The 16,944-nt window shown below is 42.5% G+C and overlaps 1 long non-coding RNA gene across 1 annotated transcript in view; it reads right to left on the bottom strand.

The window, feature by feature from the left end:
- LOC140106409 (uncharacterized) overlaps positions 1-16,944 on the bottom strand; it is a 97,683-nt gene that overhangs the window by 36,864 nt on the left and 43,875 nt on the right. The window contains exon 2 of the long non-coding RNA XR_011850781.1: positions 15,379-15,501. This is a non-coding gene — a long non-coding RNA (uncharacterized lncRNA). The remainder of the gene's footprint in view (positions 1-15,378; positions 15,502-16,944) is intronic.

The following is a 16,944-nucleotide window of genomic DNA, read 5'->3' as shown; positions in this document are numbered from 1 at the left end:
CTAGGAGATGTGGAGACCATATATGGACAGATGGTGATCTGAACCTGATGACGTGGTCCCTGCTCTCCGCTAACCCGACACTGAAATCTCTGAAAAGGATTCCCTCCCCGATGTCTGCTCTGGGGAACCCTAGGAGATGTAGTGACCATATATGGACAGATGATATCTCTCCATGATGACGTGGTCGCTACTCTCCGCTAACCCGACACATCTCTTAAAAGGATTCCCTGCCCAATGTCTGTAGAAGCCATTCAATACTATGAGTTCTGGCTTTGAAAGTGTTTACTCGGCTGGGACACAGAGCCGGGACAACCTCAGCCAGTGCGGGACCTGGAGGGAATATCCGGAACAATCTGCCATCTTTCCGTGACTGCGGGGCAGAGGTAAAAGAAAAAAAAAAAAAAAGCGGGACTGTCCCGGCCAATCTGGGACGGTTGGGAGCTATGCTTTAAGGTTGTCATACTGGAACATACAATACATTCCCTTTAAGAGGGCACACATCGAATAAAGGGAAGGAACCAAATGTACCCAACACGAGGGATGCATCACAGTGGGCAGCACATCTTACTTGTGACAAGTCTAGTTTTGCTGTATTTTTAATGTACATCTGAATATTTCCTATTAATTACTTGTCACTAATCACAGCTAATTAGAGCAGCTCGATTTCTCCGTGGTTCAGTTTTATTATTATTATTCTGAGATGTAAGAAGGCGAGGCAGGGGCTGCTTAATGAGCGGACTTATCCGCCGCCTTTAACTAGAACATCTCCAATAAAAGTCATTAGAGAAGGTTTGATTACAAAACGTGTAAAAGGAAAATCTGACAATAACATAATTAACGTTGGGTGCGAGGGGTAAAAATATGAGAGAATTAATGATACATCACGTTAGCTTGTTATGTTCAAAAAAAACGGTTACACATTAACAAGACTTTGGAGATATGTTAAGAGTAACATTACACATACCAGTTGTATCCTTATGGCGTTTTGAACCCGTTTTTGGTCCGTTTTTAAGCAGTCCGTTAAAAAACGCATCGGTTTTTTGAAAACTCATCCATTTTTGACAGGTTTTACCAATTATCTTAATTAAAATTGCTCAAAAAAGGATGGGTTTTTTTAACGCATGCCTTTTTGGATGGACTGCTTAAAAACTGACCAAAAACAGGTTCAAAACGCCACGGGTGGCATCACCCTAAATATGGGACAAACCAGGAGCACAGTTCACTACTCTTTAGGACACACACACACACACACGCTCACACACACACACTGCTCACACACACACACTGCTCACACACACACTGCTCACACACACACACTGCTCACACACACACACTGCTCTCACACACACACTGCTCACACACACACACACACTGCTCACACACACACACACACACACACACACACACACACACACACACACACACACACACACACACACACACACACACAATGGGGAAAGATGGAGCATACTCTAGCTTTTCTACGTCTACAGCGCGGAACCGCCGCCGGACCACCATTGCAGTCTATGGGAATGTATATGGGGCAACATATACGTCCCCCAAGTCCATCATGTGAATTTCCACGGATGCCTCACAAAGTCATTGGGGCAGATTTACTTAGCCGGTCCATTCGCGATCCTGCAGTGGATTCGGGTCTTCCGGCGATTCACTAAGGCAGTTCTTCCGACGTCCACCAGGTGGCGCTGCTGCCCTGAAGTCCGCCGAGGCCCGCGATCCTATTCTTGGTTAAGGTAAGCGACACTTTTTTTTAAAAATGCGGATGTTTCTTCGAATCCGTCGGCTTTTCATTCGGCCAACCCCCCCCCCCCCCGATTTCCGTCGCGTGCATGGCGGCGGCAATGCGCCACAACCCAATCGCGTGCGCCAAAAACTCGGGGCAATTCAGTTAAAATCGGCGCAAATCTGAAATATTCAGGTAACACTTTGGGAAAACGCGCATCGGACCCTTAGTAAATGACCCCCATTGTTTTTAAGGGGTGTTTTCACATTGACTTATTTTTTTCACAGATACATCATCCATGGAAAAAAAAAATTGAAAAGTCACTGATGTTTTTTTCACTGATGAGGCCGAAAAACTGGGTGTGATCTTTTCAAAGCAATGGTAAATTTTCAGTTGTCACAGAGACCACGTAGAAGCAGAACGGAGACAAAACGCAATGGATGTGCAACAAAAACGCAGCACCCATGCCAATGTGTAACTAGCCTCAGAATCATGTAATTGGAGGTGGTGCGCCGGTGTGTGATGAAACCCCCACCCCTCCGACACCGCCAGTGCAGGAGGTTTAGGGTCTCTGGATAAATTCGGAAGACGGCTGAGATTGCATAGGGACAGGCATTGTATTGCACTCTTAACAGCTCTCAGACAATAGCAAGTGCTACGTGCCGCCGACCACGTAATGGTTAAAATAACGCCATAACAAATGAGGCATTGCGATTATTTCAGTGCTTGGACACCGGGCGTACAAACCCTGATAATTACCCGCTGATCAAGGGCATAACTACAGTGGTAGCAGACACAATGGGGCCCACAGAGTGAGGGCGACCCGGCATCTGGGGTATTTGGTGACAAATATACCGTGTTTTTCAGACTATAAGGCACACCAGATTATACGGCGCACCATCAATAAATGCCTGCTAAAACATCTAGGTTCATATTTAAGGCGCACCGGATTAAAAGGCGCACCTGATTATAAGGATGAATGACCAGCAGGTGGCAGACCTGTGCACAGTACAAGGCAGCTGTTGTCTGTAAGTACGGTTCATATATAAGGCACACCTTTGATTCCTGAGAAAATCAAAGGAATTTTTGTGCGCCTTATAGTCCGAAAAATATGGTAATGATATTTTTAAAATCATAGTGCATTTCTCTACAACATGTTGCCAGTAGATTATGCCCAGGGAGACTGTAAGAAAAGCTCACAGAAAATAGCAGCTGTACAGGCGGTCCCCTACTTAAGAACACCCGACTTACAGACAACCCATAGTTACAGACAGACCCCTCTGACCTCTGGTGAAGTCTCTGGATGTTACTATAGTCCCAGGCTGCACTGATCAGCTGTAAGGTGTCTGTAATGAAGCTTTATTGACAATCCTTGGTCCCATTACAGCAAAAAATGTTTAAACTCCAATTGTCACTGAGGGCAATTTTTTTTTGTCTTCAATTATAAAATATACAGTTTCGACTTACATACAAATTCAACTTAAGAACAAACCTCCGGACCCTATCTTGTACGTAACCCGGGGACTGCCTGTACCTCTGGCTCCATTCTTGGTGTTGATACTTGCATGGAAAACAGTGGTGGAACCAATTGGATATTGACAGATAAAGGATCGGTCACCTGGATGATCCCTGTGGTTTGAACATTTATATAAAAATCATTTAAATCCTACATTAAATAACAAAACTAAAACACACTCCAAACACTTATTATTATAGATTATATTTTGGCATGGACTCCTCATATCCGGGTAGATTGTGCCTAGAAGGCCCGTGCTGTACTTTCATGATGTCGCTCATAGTATGAACTCTTCTGTTACATATGTAATGCATTAGATCTGAAACAAGTCTGATCTACACAGGACAACAACACTGTAATAGCAGGCTTCAACAGGTCATAATATAGACCCTTTAAAGTGGATATGTAGAGTTTGCACATCTACAGCTGTTCTATGGGACCAGTCTCAGAAGGTCTAACTTTCACTCCTCACAGGCATCAGGAGAACTCTTACTTCCTGATCCTAGTCACAAGCCTCTCACTCGGCCAAACCAGTTCCCTACACTGTGCTGAAGAGACTCAACCAGGTCGAAACAGCGCTGTCTACAGTTGGGAGTCTGGTTTGGCTTAAACCCACATTATGTTATTAGACTTCTTGTAGGTCATACTTGTTAAGGGGGCTGCCTTTCAAGGTAGCAAAAGGAGGCAATGTTTTCCATTTCCCACCTTGGAAAACATATTTGCATATTTCCCACATGTATTGGTAAGCCTCGGGAATGCATGATCCTGGTCCTCTGGTTGACTATGTTTGCACACCTCCCTAGAATCCTGTAAATGAGTGGGAGAGACCAAGTTTAACACACTGGTCAGTAGAGTCCTCTGTGCCCCAAGCAATATTTATAACGGGGCCCCAACCATTTACAATAGACATGCATGCATGAAAGGTTACCATTGCCATATACATACACTCACCGGCCACTTTATTAGGTACACCATGCTAGTAATGGGTTGGACCCCCTTTTGCCTTCAGAACTACCTCAATTCTTCGTGGCATAGATACAACAAGGTGCTGGAAGCTCCTCAGAGATTTTGCTCCATAGTGACATGATGGCATCACACAGTTGCCACAGATTTGTCGGCTGCACATCCATGATGCGAATCTCCCGTTCCACCACATCCCAAAGATGCTCTATTGGATTGAGATCTGGTGACTGTGGAGGCCATTTGAGTCCAGTGACCTCATTGTCATGTTCAAGAAACCAGTCTGAGATGATTCCAGCTTTATGACATGGCGCATTATCCTGCTGAAAGTAGCCATGAGATGTTACAGGGTACATTGTGCTCATAAAGGGATGGACATGGTCAGCAACAATACTCAGGTAGGATGTGGCGTTGTACCAAGGGGCCCAAAGAGTGCCAAGAAAATATTCCCCACACCATGACACCACCAGCACCAGCCTGACCCGCTGATACAAGGCAGGATGGATCCATGCTTTCATGTTGTTGACGCCAAATTCTGACCCTACCATCCGAATGTCGCAGCAGAAATCGAGACTCATCAGATCAGGCAACGTTTTTCCAATCTTCTACTGTCCAATTTCGATGAGCTTGTGCAAATTGTAGCCTCAGTTTCCTGTTCTTAGCTGAAAGGAGTGGCACCCGGTGTGGTCTTCTGCTGCTGTAGCCCATCTGCCTCAAAGGTCGACGTACTGTGCGTTCAGAGATGCTCTTCTGCCTACCTTGGTGTAACGGGTGGCGATTTGAGTCACTGTTGCCTTTCTATCAGCTCGAACCAGTCTGCCCATTCTCCTCTGGCCTCTGGCATCAACAAGGCATTTCCGCCCAAAGAACTGCCACTCACTGGATGTTTTTTCTTTTTTGGACCATTCTCTGTAAACCCTAGAGATGGTTGTGCGTGAAAATCCCAGTAGATCAGCAGTTTCTGAAATACTCAGACCAGCCCTTCTGGCACCAACAACCATGCCACGTTCAAAGGCCTCAAATCACCTTTCTTCCCCATACTGATGCTCAGGAGAACTGCAGGAGATTGTCTTGACCATGTCTCCATGCCTAAGTTGCCGCCATGTGATTGGCTGATTAGAAATTAAGTGTTAACGAGCAGTTGGACAGGTGTACCTAATAAAGTGGCCGGTGAGTGTATATACCATATACCTCTGCTATAATATAAAACCATCATGAAGCAGTCAGTGTTATCAGTGGCAAAAGAGATGGTTATGGGGGTCATTAGACCATGTGGATCGCTGCTGGGGGTTTTGGCCTGTGTGTCGTCTGTCTTTAAAATAATTACAACAAGTTACTTTGGAAAGAATAGTAATTTTTTTAAAAAAATTTCATTTATATTACCAAATTGGGTGAACAGAATTATCGAGTACTTTGGTGTGTATTTTTCCCACAATGAGAGTTCACATGAATATTTTAGTGTCTAGCTCCATTTCCTTCCCTCACAGATGTGTTCTACGAGGTTAATGAAAAGCAGAAGTAACATGTTTGGTGCTGGACACATTTTCCCATCCTTGTCACTTTCCAACCTCCCTCATCTGGAGTCCATCAGAAAACCCTCCTGTGTGGTTCAATCATTCCCACATCCCTCCAAAAAACTTTTCACATTATAGAGGAAGACATACAGCTCAGGCCAGAATGGTGACCATTCATTTCTTTAAGTTCATGCCTCTGCTAATAAGAATTTTTCGTGTGTCTGATCATCTCCGTCATCATAAACAGAATTTCTTTGTCTACAGGAGTCCATGACCCTTCCCGTAACGACAATTACTAAAATACAATACCGAGAACACAACGAACACTGAAGGAACCTGGTCAGTAGACCTTCTAAATAAAGGTCCTTAGCGGAAATGTAAAGGACCATCTCATAGTCATCCTGATAGCTTAGAAGCGTTTAGCAGGTAATAGATGACCGGGCAGGGGTGGGGGTGGGGTGGGGGGTAACAATGGGTACCTCCGCCAATAAGATTTACCATATGGACAAAGCCAAAAGTAGACATCTGTCAGTGCAGGTGACACTTTCATCGCAGTGATTGTAAGCATCGTCTTCCATGCTGCTAATGTAAATCACCAATTAGAGGAGTTGTACGAAGTTCTACAACAATGTGATCAAGGGAATCCAATCGATGGGTTTCATTCTCACTAAAGAATGGTGCAGCATTCACTGGAGTCCAATTTATTATGTACCTTCGTATTGAATGTAGTGGCCAGACACACACTCAGAGGGAGTAACTTGAGGGGGTGCAGAGGTTGCGATCGCAACTGGGTCCAAGAGGTTTAGGGGGCCCTTATGGTGTCACTTTCCCATATGAGAAGACCAGTACTATAGACTATACTTTACAGTCAGGGGTCTGGCACAGACTTTGCACTGGGGCCCATCAACTTCTAGTTACACCACTGTACACACTCAACCTGCTGCTCCATCAGTTAATCAGAATGTGGAAGCCCTCTCCTCGTGATTGGTGGGCATCTCACTTGTTACATCCCCCACCAATAAGATTAGTACCCCCATCCTGTGATTTGTGGAGCACAATATACCTTTAATGGCCTATCCTAAGGATAAGTCACAGTTTTTAGCTGGAGAAAAAAAACTTAGCTGCCACTGCATTAGCCCTACAAATATTCCCTTTATCCAACATCTGTATACATAGAAGCTTTTCATCTGTCCGTCTTTTTAACCCCTGAACGCTCTGCGCCGTAGCTCTACGGCGCAGAGGTATAGGGAATGTATGAAGAGGGCTCACGGGCTCAGTCCTCTTCATATAGAGGTGGGGGTTGTTGCATATTGCAGCAAACCCCCACCGGCTATTAACCCTTCTGGTGCCGCTGGCAAAGTCGCCGGCGGCATTTAAAAGACGGTTGCCTCGTCGGACCCGAGGCTGAATGGTTTCTGCAGATTCGTTACAATGAGCCAGTGGCTCATAAAAACACAACTATGACAAAAAAAATAATTTTTGTATTCATCAAAAGTAGATGCCTTTAGTTTTCTCCCCCCATTAATTCTACATTGGAATACTGTACATTTGAAGGGAAAATTATTACAGAAGTTGTTCAAACCCCCTACAAAAGCAAAGGGGGGGGGGAGGGTTTGTCTGATAATTGATAAAGAAAGGGTTAACAGTCTGCCTTCTGTTTTTTTGTGTATTTTGTAGGTCTTGCCTCTCACACATCTAAAGCAAGCAACTTTTGCCAGCTTTCGTGCAGTTTTGAGTCTTCATTAGGTTTCGATCATTTTCAGTTATTGAAAAACTTTGGCAACTCCACATATTTGTAGTTCATTATTATGGGCAAAAAAACTTTTTACAAGCAATTTTATAAAGCTTTTTTTTTTTTTTTACATTTTAAGTCCTGTTTTAGCCTTTCCTGGTTTTCACTGGTCAAGGGAGTGAATATTTTTTTCAGCTCTTAGAAATAAATGAAAGAAATAACCAGGTTGCAGTTCTGTACAAATAAATATCGCTGCAGTCCTGTGCCTGCGGCAAATGCAGATGGTCTATTGGACAAATAGAGTGACTGTCCAAAAATAACACCAATGAGGTGTGTGTGTTACAGCTGGGTTGTTCTTAGTGATGTATTCATGTTCATGCCCCCCCCCCCCCCCCAAAAAAAAAATGTCATTGGAATGAAGCTAATTTTTATAGTTATGGTACAGAAGTTCTAAGCTACTTGAAATCTGCATGGAGAAGGAGAAAGGATGAGAATTTAAGTCTAATGGGTGGAGATTTATTGTGCACCTGTGCATGATGGAAGCCCCACATCGGCGCAGTCTTTCACAAGACGGGGGTGTGGCCGTCGGACGATCTGACGGATTCGGACAACGCGCGGGATTTAACATTCAAAATTGTGTCACAAGCCAAGCACTTACATGGACCAGGAAGAAGAAGATGATCTCCGGGGACCTGAGCAGGGAAGTGACACATGCAGGAAATTGGGCGCACGATCTTAGTGAATCGCAGCAGCTCCGAATCCTCGCCGGACAAAGCACCTCGGGGATCGCAACAGGACAGGTAAGTAAATGTGCCCCATTGACTTTAATGCAAGTCTATGGTCCAAAGGAACAAATGGAGTGCGTCCATATTGTTTTTTCTCCACGGTCGATTAGGGAAAAAGAAGCTCAAAACAAAAATCTTAGAAGAAAATCTACAGTCAGGAATCCAATTAATTAGTAGATTTAGACAGTAGATTCCCCAAATCAAACTTATCCCAATCACCTTTGTTTATCTTCTAAAAATGAAACTACTGTATATGTTTTTATGCTTGATCTTATTTCTATGGTAATTGTCAGAGCTGACTGGAGCTTGGAGTAGCTTCTGTGAGCTCCTGGGGTGAGGCTACTTCATGGTGCAAGTAGCCTCAACAGAGCTGCCACGTGAAGCGACACGTCGGGAGCCACTACCCCTGCACGGGCCACGCTGCGGTGTCACAGGTCACATGGACGCATAGGGGGTGGCTCTGAAGAGGCTACTAGGGTTTGAAGTAGCCTTAGCCCCAGAGCTTACAGAGGCTACTCCACACCCCCGTAGCCTTTGAAGGCAATTACCAAAAAAAAAAAAAAATATATATATATATATTATAAAAACTTGTAGTTTACGTTTTAGAAGATAATACAAAGGTGATTAATTTGAATTGGGGAATCTACCATTAGGATCTACTAAATAAGTAGAGTAGATTCCAGATGGTAGATTTCTTTAACAACAGGAAATCAAAATACACAAAAAAAAAAGTTCATGGGGAAATCTAACATGCTTTGTCTGACAGTTTTTTAGTGGGCAACGGATGTACAAACACTTTTGCTGTGACGCGGCGTTAACACTGGAAAAACGGCAGTGACTACAGTACAGACCAGTAATTTGGACACACCTTCTCATTTAAAGAGTTTTCTGTATTTTCATGACTATAAAAATTGTAGATTCACACTGAAGGCATCAAAACTATGAATTAACACATGTGGAATTATATATATCGAAAAAGTGTGAAAACAACTGAAAACATGTCTTATATTCTAGGTCCTTTTTCTGTGATTACTGCTTTGCACAGTCTTGGCATTCTCTCGATGAGCTTCAAGAGGTAGTCACCTGAAATGATTTTCACATCACAGGTGCCCGGTCAGGTTTAAAAAGTGGGAGTTCTTGCATTATAAATGGGGTTGGGAGCATCTGTTGTGCTGTGCAGAGGTCAGGTGGATACACGTCTGATAGTCCTACTGAATAGAATTTGTATTATGGCTAGATAAAGCAGCTAAATAAAGAAACAATTAGTGGCCATCATAACTTTAAGAAAAAAAGGTCCGTCAGTGCAAAAAATTGGGAAAACTTTGAAATTGTCCCCAAGTGCTGTTGAAAAAACCATCAAGCGACACAAAGAAACTGGCTGCCATGAGGAATGCCCTAGGAAAGGAAGACCAAGAGTCACCTCTGCTGCGGAGGATAAGTTCATCAGAGTAACCTGCCTTAGAAATCACAGGTTACCAGCTGCTCAGATTAGAGATCAGGTCAAAGCCACACAGAGGTCTAGCAGCAGACACATCTCTACAACAACTGGTAAGAGGAGACTGTGCAGCAGCCTCCATGATAACATAGCTGCTAGGAAACCACTGCTAAGGACAGGCCACAAGCAGAAGAGACTTGTTTGGGCTAAAGAACACAAGGAATGGACATGGCCAGTGGAAATCTGTCCTTTGGTCTGAGGAGTCCAAATTTGGAAAGGTTTGGTTCCAACCACCGTGTCTTTTTGCGAGGCAGAAAGGGTGAACAAATGGACTCTACATGCCTGGTTCCCACCATGAAGCATGGAGAAGGTGGTGTGATAGTGTGGGGGGACTTTGCTGGTGACACTGTTGGGGATTATACTGGACCAGCATGGTGACCACAGCATCATGCAGCGGCTGCTTTTCCATCCGGTTTGTGTTTAGTTGGACCATCATTTATTTTTCAACACAACAATGACCCCAAACACACCTCCAGGCTGTGTAAGGGCTTTAAGACCAAGAAGGAGAGTGATGGGTGCTATGCCAGATGACCCGGCCTCCACAGTCACCAGACCTGAACCCAATCGAGATGGTTTGGGGTGAGCTGGACCGCAGAGTGAAGGCAAAAGGGCCAACAAGTTCTTAGTATCTCTGAGAACTCCTTCAAGACTGTTGAAAGACCGTTTCAGGTTACTACCTCTTGAAGCTCAGTAAGAGAATGCCAAGAGTGTGCAAAGCAGTAATCAAAGCAAAAAGGTGGCTACTTTGAAGAACCTAGAATATAAGACATATTGTCAGTTGTTGCACACGTTTTTGTTAAGTATATAATTCTACATGTGTCAATTCATAGTTTTGATGCCTTCAGTGAGAATCTACAATTTTTATAGTCAAGAAAATACAGAAAACGTGTGTGTCCAAACGTTTGGTCTGTACTGTATGACTTTAGATCTCATCATTTCCACTCTGTAATTCTCATTCAAACGATCTGATTTGCTGTTTGTTATCAATAAACAGAATTATTAAAAAAAAATAATTGGTGAACACATAGCTGTTTCCGTGCAATAATAATAATAAAAAAATTCGGATAAATCTTTTTACTGACCAGTAACATGATGAGAAAAATGTTGGGATCGATGCCATAAAACTAACTGAACGACACTGAATAAAACATAACAAGGATAAAGCTGTAAACCTCATATAGTGTGTGTCAAATGTTACGTTATACTACAGTACTGGGGTCAGTGGCATGTAATAAGTGTATTCAGCACAGCGGGTAGGAATTGGCCTTAGAAAGGAAGAAAATCTTGGATCTTTCTCGATGGCTTTAGTAGTTCCAGATTTCCTCTAGTCTGAGAAGGAAAACTTGCAATTATATTATGTAATCTGGGGCCTGCAATAGAGTTGTAGATATAAATGGTGTTAACAAATATTTTGTGTGCACTGGAATCACTTAAATGTATATACAGATCATTAGTAAATGTAACCTAAAAGGGGTTGTCCAGGGAAAAAAAAAAAAATAGTAATACATGGCTGGGAGTGGGAGGCCTTAAAAATAATAAACTACATATACTTACATCCTCTCGCACAGCCGTTCTCTCTCTGCGCTGCCCGTCGCGGGATGCCTGTGTACGTTTAGAGAGGTTCACGGTTAGGTCTCAATCACAGGCGCGTTCCTGCTACAACGCTGGCCAACAAACTGAGATTTAAAGGGAGAAGCGACACTGTGGGAGAATGGGAGCACCAGAAGAGGCGAGTGTAAAAGTGTTTGTTGTTTATTTTAAGACGCCCCATGGACATATAGAAATTTAACATTACTAATCCAAGGGTACTCAAATCAATCCAATAAAAAAATGCACAGTTAAATTTCACTTAAAGGAATTCTACCACCAGGATCAAAGGTTGTAAACCAAGCACACTGACATACTGGTGTATGTCCCCTCTGACAGGATATGCTCTACTTTTAGCTACTTGTACCCTTGTTTTTAATCAAAAAAGGCTTTAAAATTATGCAAATGAGCTTGAGGGGCTTCAGGCTCCATTAACACCTATGGAGTCTGAAGCCCCACAGGCTCATTTGCAAAATTTTAAAAGCCTTTTTTTGTAAAAACAAGGGAATAAGAAGCTAAAAGAAGTGCAGATCTTACCAGAGGGAACACACACCAGTATGTCAGTGTGCTTGGTTTACAACCTTTGATCCTGGTGGTAGAATTCCTTTAAATATGAGGCATTGAGCAGCACATAAAAACTTCTTTACATGGTGTAGAGTACCAAAGGCAAACGATGATTCTTCCTAGATGTCATAGCGTTCCACAGATGTATTTCTTCACTTTCTACAAGCTGGACTACTAATCTGACCATTCCATGGGAGATGTTGGGGGTCCAAGTAGCTATAGTTATGAAAGTGTACACAAAACAGGTTCAAGACAGCCCAACGGACCACCAGTAGAAAAGATTGTTTTATCCGCCAAAAACTTAGCTTTGTTGACCATCATCCAGACAATCATACAGTGTTGGCGTGACCAATCAGAGTACCGGACGACCCTCCGGTGGGCTCAAGCTAGATCCAAATACTGGACCCCAGAGATACAGCAAGGGACAACCTAATTTGGAGACTTCTAGAGCTTGAAGGGTGGGTCCACAGAATAATCATGTGTGGCGGGCCCATAAAATGCAGTCCAAAACTGAACCTGTGGTACTTTTGTTGCACACTACTATCTCTGGGTCATTTTTTTAGGTTCCTAACAAAAGATATTTGGTTTAACTCAGCAGTTTCTGCAATTGACATACAATTTCAACTGCTGGTGTGATGATCTGGGGAGACCAGAAAAATTGGTCACACCTAATATTTATAAGTGGGACACATGTTGCCTCCATCTCACATTTCTCAGTAGAGTAATGTTCAGGGGTGTAACTACAGCGGTAGCAGCCATAGCAGCTGCTATGGGCCCCACAGTGTAAAGGGGGCCCCGGTATCTGACCTGACACATTAAAGAATGGAGGATGTGCACCATTATATACATATTATGTTGCACATTGAGCAGCATATTTTTCAGTGCATAAATGTGTGTGTGTATGTATGTATGCAAGAGTGTATAAATGTGTGAGCATACAAATATGTATATTTTCTGAGGGTGTAGGGGGCCCAATTCAGACATCTGCTAAGGGGCCCTGCCTCGCCAAGTTACGCCCCTGGTAATGTTCATTTACACAGATCAAGAAATATCTCCACCAACACTGCTCTGGCCTGCCCAATCCCCAGACGTATGGATAACGTGCCCAATCCCCAGACGTATGGATAACGTGCCCAATCCCCAGACGTATGGATAACGTGCCCAATCCCCAGACGTATGGATAACGTGCCCAATCCCCAGACGTATGGATAACGTGCCCAATCCCCAGACGTATGGATAACGTGCCCAATCCCCAGACGTATGGATAACGTGCCCAATCCCCAGACGTATGGATAACGTGCCCAATCCCCAGACGTATGGATAACGTGCCCAATCCCCAGACGTTATTTCCAGTAACTGATTTGAACTAAAAAAAATAAAAAAATTCTTAAAGTTTGAATTTTCCCTGGTATCAAGTCCCGGGCGGTAGAGAGATCAAAACCCCTTTTTGATTACTTTGTTTAACATTTAAGTGTGAATTAAATTGGTGGTTTGGGTAAAACTTTTTTTTTTTTAATTGTAAAAGTTGTATTACCGTATTTTTTGGACTATAAGGCGCACAAAAAATCCATTGATTTTCTCAGAAATCAAAGGTGCGCCTTATAATCCAGTGCGCCTTATATATGAACCGTACTTACAGACAACAGCTGCCTTGTACTTTGCACAGGTCTGCCCCCTGCTGGTCATTCATCCTTATAATCAGGTGCGCCTTATATATGAACCTAGACATTTAAGCAGGCATTTACTGATGGTGTGCCTTATACTCCGGTGCGCCTTCTAGTCCCAAAAATACTGTAGGTTAGAACATATTTTTGTAATTAGATGTTATGTTTTATTGGGATTCTCAAGTCTTATATTTGCAAAAATATATAAAAGAGTTTACAGAGCAATTCACCCATCAAGATCATCCGTTGTCTTTCTTAAGGAATTGTAAGTAAACGAGCCTCCACTAGATGGCAGCGCTGTACAACATTCAAATCAAGTTTCCAATTTTGCATTCTACATAAGCTCATGTATAATATTGGAAGAAATCATCTCAGTCTGGTTACCTCAATTGTAAAACTCAGTAAGAACTAATCTAATATTCATTGTTTTTGAATTATAATATAATTTGCAGCCATGTGTGGATAACCAAAAAAAAAAAAATCTGTTCTGAAAGAAAATAAGGAGTGAAAAACACCAGCACAAACCAAAACTAAATAAAGAAAAATAAACTGGATAAACTGTTTTTCCTTGCAAAAAATATTTGCATCTTTTTGTTTGTTTTGCACAATATAATCGCCATTTTCAAAAAATAAATTCCTTTCTGTGTTGTTGTATTGTAATCTCCCCGTCAATAGGGCTAACAGCAAAAATGTGTGGCAGTGCCAGGCACAAACCACTAAATAAAGGAGTATATAAATGTTAACAAGGATCCTGTCACCAGCCGTGAACTCCACACTGTAGTTTATAGCTAGCTGTATATGTCCAAAAAAAAAAAAATTAACTTTTATGTACCCCTCTGATATGGAGTCATGGAGGTAGGGGAGCTCCAGTATAAAGTCAAGCTACCCCATCTCCTCTCCTCCTCCGAGACTCCAAACCCATCCCAAGATGGGTAGCGGGCACAGGTTAGCTCAGCAGCTAGCCTGCCGTGATCATTCCCCATGTGCACCTGGCTATCCGATGACCGCTCTCGCCAAGCCAAGCAGGGTCAGCACTAAGCGCACATGTAACCTGCTCATGTATGAGAACTCAGCATAAGAATAACATTAGTAGGACCAAGATTACTACATAGATATGTTATCAAAATCAAGATTACTACATAGATACATGACCGTAATCAGGATTACTACAGGCAGTCCCCTACTTAAGAACACCCGACTTACACATGACCCCTAGTTACAAACAGACCTCTGGTAATTGCTAATTTACTGTACTTTAGTCCCAACCTACAATAATCAGCTATAACAGTTATCAAAGGCGTCTGCAATTAAGATTTATTGTTAATCCTGGTTCTTATGACAACCCAACATTTTTTTAAATCCAATTGTCACAGACATCAAAAAAAAAAAATTGTGTGGAGTTACAGTTATAAAATATAAATTTCCGACTTACATACAAATTCAACTTAAGAACAAACCTACAGAGCCCATCTTATATGTAACCCGGGGACTGCCTGTATATAGATAACATTCTGAAAACCAAGATTACTATATACATACATGAGAGAACCAAGCTTACTAGATAGATACATGACCAGAACCAAGATTACTAAAAGATACATAAGGGAACCAAGCTTACCACATAGATACATGACCAGAACCAGGGTTGGAACCAAAGATTTAGACAGCCTTATACTGCACCAGAGTTATCTCAGTGTCTGATGCTGGATGATAAATCTGACACAGTATACGGTAAGATGGTGGCCTCTTTCTTAGAAGAGGAGAACCAATTGTCACTGCACTGGGAACATGCTGCAGAATTGTAAGGTAATACGACTTACTGTAAATCTGGTGACTGACAGATTACATCTTTACATCTCGTACATCTTTGATCATTGGAGTGTATTTCATGCTTTTTCTTCTACCTGGCCGCAATGTCAGCTTCTTCCATCCGTGACTCATCTCTGCAGAATTAGCAACACAAAAATTTAAGGTTCATCATCATCATTGTCTAATCCACCTTCTTATCACAAATTTAATACAGTTCTCTTGCTCCCCTAGAGATTACTATTACTGCACAACAGTAGCCAATATAGTCACAGGAGCCCCACAGTAGCTAATATAGTCACAGGAGCACCAGGGTAGCCAATATAGTCACAGGATCCCCACAGTAGCTAATATAGTCACATGACCCCAGGGTAGCCAATATAGTCACAGGAGCCCCAGGGTAGCCAATATAGTCACAGGAGCCCCAGGGTAGCCAATATAGTCACAGGAGCCCCAGGGTAGCCAATATAGTCACAGGAGCCCCACAGTAGCTAATATAGTCACAGGAGCCCCAGGGTAGCCAATATAGTCACAGAAGCCCCATAGTAGCCAGTATAGTCACATGGGACCCACAGTAGCCAGTATACCCACAGGGGCCCCTCGGTAGGCAATATATTCACAGGGGGTCCACAGTAGCCAATATACTCACATGGGATCCACAGTAGCCAAAATAGTCACAGGTCATACAGACACAGATGTGATTGAATACTATTCCTGGAGCTGAGTACTTCTTACTGGCAGGGTCTTCTGATGGAGATAATGCAAATTGTCAAGGCCCACTGGTGTCTTCACCACTATAGGAATATATAGATATATAAATATGTGCTGCAACAATCTTCCAGAAAAGACTAGGATTTGTAGTTTCTCATTAACAAGGCAACATCCGATATAAAACATTCTAAAAGTTAATCTGATAAATCCAATCTTCGCTTACATCTCACAGCCAGCTTAACTACACAAAGCATTATATAATATACCACAGTATAAAAATGTTACGAAAATATCACCGACAAGAACTAAGGCCGGCCACAATATAGGATTTCATGAGGGAATTAGAATTGACATTTGACATGTTCCATCATGTTCATTAAAAACAACAAAAAAAAACAAACACTTCTCGTTATGTTTGGTTACAGGTTCAGAGAATCCATGTACGCTTAAAACCTACATCCTAATAATAGTTTTTTTAAAATAAGCCCTTCTCAACAAAATAAAACGGTGCAATACCCTCCTAATACCTTGTATAAAACACATAGGAGGAAATTTATTAATTCCAGCGTTAATTCAACTGACAGTCGTAAAATCGCCCCCGCTGGCTCCAGCCTCTTAGTAGATGAGGATGCAATGTCGCTGGGTCAGACCTGCTTACATGAGGTCTTATCTTGGGTGTGGGGCAGGAAACTCACTAAAATAGCGGAGAAGGAGAAATTTTTATGTAATCTCCGACAGAAAACTGACAGAAGCCAAAGTAAATCTCCCCCATAATCCCCACAATTTACCTACATCTCCCTATGCCCTAAGCAAATACACTGATGGTAGAACCAATTTTCCTCTAGGTGTAGTGGATGCCCCCTGTCTAT

This window comes from Engystomops pustulosus, chromosome 11 (assembly GCF_040894005.1).
Source record: "Engystomops pustulosus chromosome 11, aEngPut4.maternal, whole genome shotgun sequence".
Taxonomy (NCBI): Eukaryota; Metazoa; Chordata; class Amphibia; order Anura; family Leptodactylidae; genus Engystomops; species Engystomops pustulosus.
The sequence above is the reverse complement of the archived record's forward strand: the minus strand, read 5'-3'. Positions and strand labels throughout refer to the sequence as shown.